Raw genomic sequence first — 6702 nt, 5'->3', positions numbered from 1 at the left:
CCTTCAGGACTTTTCCTGTCAAAAGAATTCACATTTTTACTAGCTTGAGTCTTTAATGGGTTAGGTCTTGGCCTCAGGACAGCCTTCCTATTGTCCCAGTACAGAGCAGTTGGGTGATCTTTAATGGTAATCATCTCTTGAACAAATATAGAAGTGGTTGTAGTCTCTGGGCTGGGACTTAAAACTTGCTTGCATTTCTTTCTGTGCCAAACTTTATATTTTTCAGGTCTATATTTTGTTCTCTTTCATTGTAGATCTAAGTAAGAGTAGAAAAGAAAAGCCATACCAGACTCAAAGCTTTTCTATCTTGAAATTTCCTCTGCAAGTACATTAGTCTATTGCTTTAGATTCAACTTTCTCAAGTTGTCAGGACACGGACAAAATGAAGCCAGAGTCTTTGCCAGAATATTACCTGACCTGATAGTCCATTTTTTTCCCGAATTCATCCTAGACCAAGCTTCTTGTCCACACTTCTCTTGGTCTTGGGGTCTTCCAAACTCCCACCAGTATGGCCCCTAAGCTTTTCTGATAACACTGTAAGGCTTCTCTAGACCAAAGCTCCAAATCCTTTCCACATTCTTCCTCCAAAGTAGTTCCAAATCCCGAACCACATGGTTAGGTTTATCTCATAAACAGGCCCACTTCTCATTATCAATTTTCTGTTTCAGTTATTTCTCCTTGCTAGAATGAAATAGTCTGCCAGAAGAAACTTATGGAAGGGGAGGGTTCATTTTGGCACAGCATGAGCAGAAAGCTGGCTCAGCAGGGAAGGAGAAAACGGGGAGAGAAACACAAAAACAAAAATGGGTCTTGGCTGCATAGTCTCAAGGCCTGCTACCAGTGACAGACTTTCTCCAACTACTGAGCTTCCACATACAGTGATACAAGCTGGGGATTGAATATTCAAACACATAAGTCTATGGTGGATATTTTACGTTCACACCATCAAAACTCCACAGCATTTAATTACCATTTGCCGTATTTCATGTTTTCTAGTTTATTCAGTATATACTTTGAAACTAAGATAAAAGCCCCTTGGGGCTATTTCTCTCTTCTATCACATGGTATATCTCCACTACCTAGAACAGAATATGGGTTATATCAATAATTCAGATGTACTGATTATGCATCTCTGCGAACCAGACGCTGCACACCTTATAAATTAACATTTTTGAACCACATGACTATCAGACAGATCTCTGCCTCTGTGAACAGAGATGAGAGCACAGAGGTTGGAAACTCAACTGTAGAACATCCCAGCACTTAAGGAACAAGTTACGTCTTTGAACTAGACATAATGGCCTCACGGTACTCTTACAACCAAAGTAAAATTGGGCTAGAGTTATCACTAATCTAAAACTCTAACTCAGCAAGCTTTCTGCTACGAAAAACACTTATACATATAAATATTTACCAGAAATCTCAATTATAGAACAATACTCAGCAATAAGTTTGGATTTCTTTTAATCATCCAGTCCAGAAGTCAGATAAAAAATTACGTGGTTCCTTCAAAGGCCAAGCACTAATGTGCTGTATCCACTTGTCTCCCTTGAGATGATCTCTGAGTTTAACACCTTTGACATTGCAAAAATGTTAGCATCCTGAATCTCTATTGCTTCACCCAAACATGAGCATTTTTATTTGTAGAACTGATATGCATATGATGAATGTGTCTGAATTATAGGCATAAGACAAACTCCTACAATAAAACCATGAGAAGCTTTTGTCAAACTCACAAAATTGCATTTCTGAAATTCCATTCTGCCACGTGATGCATAGTTTAATCCTCAAGGGTCATCACATGGATTTCCCTTGAGTTTCTATAAAAAATTGAAAGGTAATCATCAAAAAAGTAATATTCATGTTGGAGTTTAAGTTGTGTTTGTCCAAAAAAATGATATGTTGTCCTAACCCTCTGTGCCTATGAAATGTTTGGAAATTGGCTTATTGTAGGTATAATCAAAATAATCAAGCCTAAAAGCATTAGAATGGATCTTAATTCAATGACTGACATCCTTAAGCCAAGGCAAATTTGGGCATGGACACACACACACACACACACACACAGAGAGAGAGAGAGAGAGAGAGAGAGAGAGAGAGAGACAGACAGACAGACAGACAGACAGAGGGCACGCCATGTGAAGACAAAATAGCAAGAAATATCAAGGATGACTAGCCTTTACGAGAAACTAGGAGAGGCATGGAAAAGATTCTCCCTCAGAGTCCTTAGGGAACCAACTCTATAAACACTCCCAGATCTTTGAAAGAAATTTTTTCTCTTGTTTTAAGACACCTAGCTTGCAGTACTTTCTTATGTCAGCCCTAGGAAATTAATGTGATCCTAAAATTAATTTAAAAAATAAAGAAAAACAAATCCCCCAATCAGAAGTGCTCCAGATGGATGGAGTTGCATTGCCATCAGGGCAGTGGAGAATAACTCCCTATTCCTTCCATGTGAGCTGCACAAGTGACTTCATTCTAAAGGTGTAACATGGAAAACGGGGCAGGAGTAGACTGTTACAGTGGAGAAGTCCAACAAAGGGCAGTGGAGTAAGTAGACAATTCCAATGTTACTGGGATGAGCCAAACACAGTTTTATGGGAGGAGAGTATTTATTTCAAGCTTACAGATCCAGGGAAAGTTCCATCAGTGGTGGAAGAAGCTGGTTCCCATTCACAAATCCAGGCAGAGACACCCCACTAGCAGCAGAGAGCAACCACCAAAACACAGCAAACAAGACCCACAAAGCTCAAGCTCTCCACGTACCTCTGGGCTGGAATTCAGATCCACCCCCAAACACACCTTTGGGATGGACCCCCAGGGCCCACAACCAGTGACACCTCCTCCAGACACAAGGCTGGAGACCCAAGTTACAAGCTTTAATATAACACTTGAGTCAATGGGTGAAAAACATTCATTCTACCACAGTCAGTATTGTAAGTGATGCCATGGTGATAATATGTATTCCTGATGTGAGGAAAATGATACCTTATTTCTATGGGTTTCTAAAAATGAAAAAAATAGCCCATTGGATATATGAGAAAATGTATCTGGCAAATCTTAAATTAAAGACATTGTACAAAATACCTGACCAGTGCCACTTATAACTATTGAGGCTACTAACAACAAAATGTACCGACAGAAGTTCTCACAATCTAAGCAATCTAAGGAGTCAGGAATACCAAATATGTAGTGTGCTAACCCTATATGGAATCCTGAAATACAAACAGATCATTGTGATGGTTTGATTCAGGTGTACCCCATAAACTTAGGTGTTCTGAATGCTAAATCCCCAGCTGAAGGATATTTGGGAATTAACATGTCCTGGAGGCAGTGTATTGTTGGGGGGCAGGCTTATGGGTGTTCCAGCCAGCTTCCCTTTGCCAGTGTTTGGCACATGCTCCTGTCGCTATTGTCCACCTTACATTGGCCAAGGGGTGATGTCCACCCTCTGCTCATGCCTTCGTTTTCTCCTGCCATCGTGGAGCGTCCCCTCGAGTTTGTAAGCCAAAATAAATCTTTTTTTTCCCCCAAAGCTGCTCTTGGCTGGGTGATTTCTACCAGCAATGAGAACCTGACTGCAGTAATCACCATATTGAAACTACAGACATTACATATGAGACTTAATAATGTGCATATTTTGGCTCATTAGTTGTAACAAATGTGTGACACTAATATAAAATGTAAATAATAGGGGGAATATGTAAACTCTTTGTAATAGGTTCACATTTTTTGATATGTCTAAAACAGTTGTGAAATAAGTTTATTAAAAATAAACTAAGCCAGATGTGGTGGTGCTTGCCTATAGTCCCAGCACTCAGGAGGCAGAGGTAGGAGGATCACCATTGAGTTCAAGACCACCCTGAGACTACACAGTGAATTCCAGGTCAGTCTGGGATAAAGCGAGACCCTACCTTGAAAAACAAAACAAAACAAAAATAATAATAATTAATTAATTAAGACCAAAAATAAGCTGAATTTAGTTCACTACTCCTACTACAACCATAGTCAGATTGTTACAAAAACACCATTCAGCTCCACTCTGTCAGCTGACTTACACCAGCATTTCCCATACCTATTCATTCAAAGGTGTTTTTCAATGCCTACTTCATATGACACACCATTATGGATAGTAAGAATAGCGTGATAATCAAAATGAAGCTCTTATGATTTGTTCATATTCTGATGTAAATGCAAAAAACTAATCCTTGAAGACAACCAAGAGTGTTGCATTACTTTTGCTTATTAACGTGATCAAATACCTGACAAAAGTGAGGGAAGAGATGCAGGGCTTATTTTGGCACAGAGCTCAGAGAAATGTGCACCATGGTGGGAGCGGCGCCATAGCAGGAGCAGCTTGGTGCATGGTGCTAACCAGGAAGCCGAGAAGGGGAATGGCAATACTCAGCCGGCTTTCTCCTCTTTCCCTTTTTACTCAGTCAAGGAGCCAGGTCATGGGATGGTACCTCCTCTTTCTGTCTGGGCCTTCCCTCCTCGGTTAAACTTCTGTGTGCCTTATTAATGTTCTGGATGTTCCTTAATCTAGTCAGGATGAAAACAGAAATGAAGCATCATGGGTGTGTATGAAACTCTGATGTGTTCTTCAGCATTCAATATCAATTATATATCCCATGCTGTCTTGGACTAAACATTCTTCACTAAAAACATATGGAGAAACTTTCAGATACCAGTGTACAAAAAAAAAAAAAAAAAGGAACTAGCCAATGCCTATGAAGAGATACTTAGCAGTTCTCAAAACGATCAGTATTATAAAAATGAACTCCACAGAGAAGTCACAAACTTTACAGAATAGAATTTTCTTCCAAAAATGTGAAACTATACTCTACATACGTGAAATAATTTGTAGGGCAAATTAAATATTGGATTAAAGATTAATATACTGGAAAGTGAAAGGAAAATTGGGTAATGTTATTTACCCAATAATTTCTATTCACTATTCACCTCTACCTACATAGTCAGTGAGCATCTCAACGTAACATTCCCTTTCCAACACCAATACATCACACTAGCTATTCCTTCAGAAATAGTTTTAATGGCATTTGTCAGTGTTCAGCAACAGAACAACTTCAGACACCATTCTCATAGATGACCTTTAATTCTTCCTTTTCTGTCTACATACATATACACACACAACCTCGCATGTTGTTGAGGAGACACGTCTTACACAGCGTACCTGCTGTCTTCCACACCCAGCTGGTCTTCTGGTGCTTATTGCCATATGCCATTTACTAATAACTATACATACACAGGGGCCTCTGCTTTGTGCACTTAGCTGACTCTCTGTTCTACTCAGACCACCCTGGTATTCCCAAACGCCTCTTACATCGTGTTATAAGCATATTTCTGATAATCTGCAAAACTGTATACTAACTGTATATTCCAGCACACACGTTTTAAATCCAACTTCTCCTTCACATCAGCACCACACTATGCCTTGCCTTACCTCCGCTGTACGCCCCCACTTCCTAGCATTTTCCACTTATTCTTCAGTTGGAATCACATCCCAATACATCAGATACTTCCCAGCTCCATCCGCTCACACACTACCACTTTTTAAATTCATGCCTTTGTTGACTACTGTAGGGTTAGGAGTTTGAGAGTCTTGGCAAAAGAGAAAGCAAAGATATGCTTAAAAAAAAAAAAAAAGCAAACAAACACGCAGATGCCTGATAATTCAGTAGTTCTAGATGGTTCCCTGAGAACTGGCAATTCATAACGCAGAAAAGGGGGGAATTTTAAAAGTTGGCATTAACTGCTTACCACCACAGATGAAGCCCTGTGATGGGTGCTTCTCTTAGTCTACCTCACTCCTCCTGGGAGGGAGTAACCTCGTCTCCGTGTACAGGGTGGCACGGGGTCAAGCACCGACCTTCACCAAGGCCATGCAAATGGCTACCAGAGAAGGCCGGGCCGGGCGAAGGGCCGAGCTCGGAGGAGGAGGAGGAGGAGGAGGAGGAGGGGGGGGGGAGGGGGAAGCGGAGGGGGGGAGGGGAGGAGTGGGGGGAGGGGGGAGGAGGGGAGGAGGGGGAGGGAGGAGGAGGGCGGAGAAGGAAGAGGAAGAGAGGGAGGGGGGAGGAGGAGGAGGAGAGGGAGAAGGAGGGGGAAAAGGAGGGGGGAGGGGAGGAGTACGGGGAGGGGGAGGAGGAGAGGAGGAGGGGGAGGGAGGAGGAGAAGGAGGAAGGGGAGGAGGAGGAGGAGGAGGGGAGGAGGAGGAGGAGGATGGGAGGAGGAGGAGGAGAAGGAAGAGGAGGAGGAGGAGGAAGGGGAGGAGGAAGAGGGGAGGAGGAGGAGGGGAGGAGGAGGAGGAGGAGGGGAGGAGGAGGGGAGGAGGAGGAGGAGGAGGAGGGGGGAGGGGGAGGAAGAGAAGGATGAGGAAGAGAGGGAGGGGGAGGAGGGGAGGAGGAAGGGGAGGAGGAAGGGGAGGGGGAGGAGGAGAAGGAAGAGGAGGAGGAGGAGGGAGAGAAGGGGGAGGAGAAAGGGGAGGAGGAGAAGGAAGAGGGGGAGGAGGAGGGAGAGGAGGAGGGGGGAAGGAGGAGGAAGAGAAGGAGGAGGGGGAGGAGGAAGGGGAGGAGGAAGAAGAGAAGGAGGAGGAGGAAGAGAAGGAGGAGGAGGGGCGGCGCCGGCCCTCGCCCAGCCCGGCCCGCGGGGAGGCCGCCCGCACCTCGCTGCGCCGCCCACCGG

The sequence above is a fragment of the Jaculus jaculus genome, chromosome 20, assembly GCF_020740685.1.
Source record: "Jaculus jaculus isolate mJacJac1 chromosome 20, mJacJac1.mat.Y.cur, whole genome shotgun sequence".
In the NCBI taxonomy this organism is placed as follows: Eukaryota; Metazoa; Chordata; class Mammalia; order Rodentia; family Dipodidae; genus Jaculus; species Jaculus jaculus.
This window is presented reverse-complemented; position numbering follows the sequence as displayed.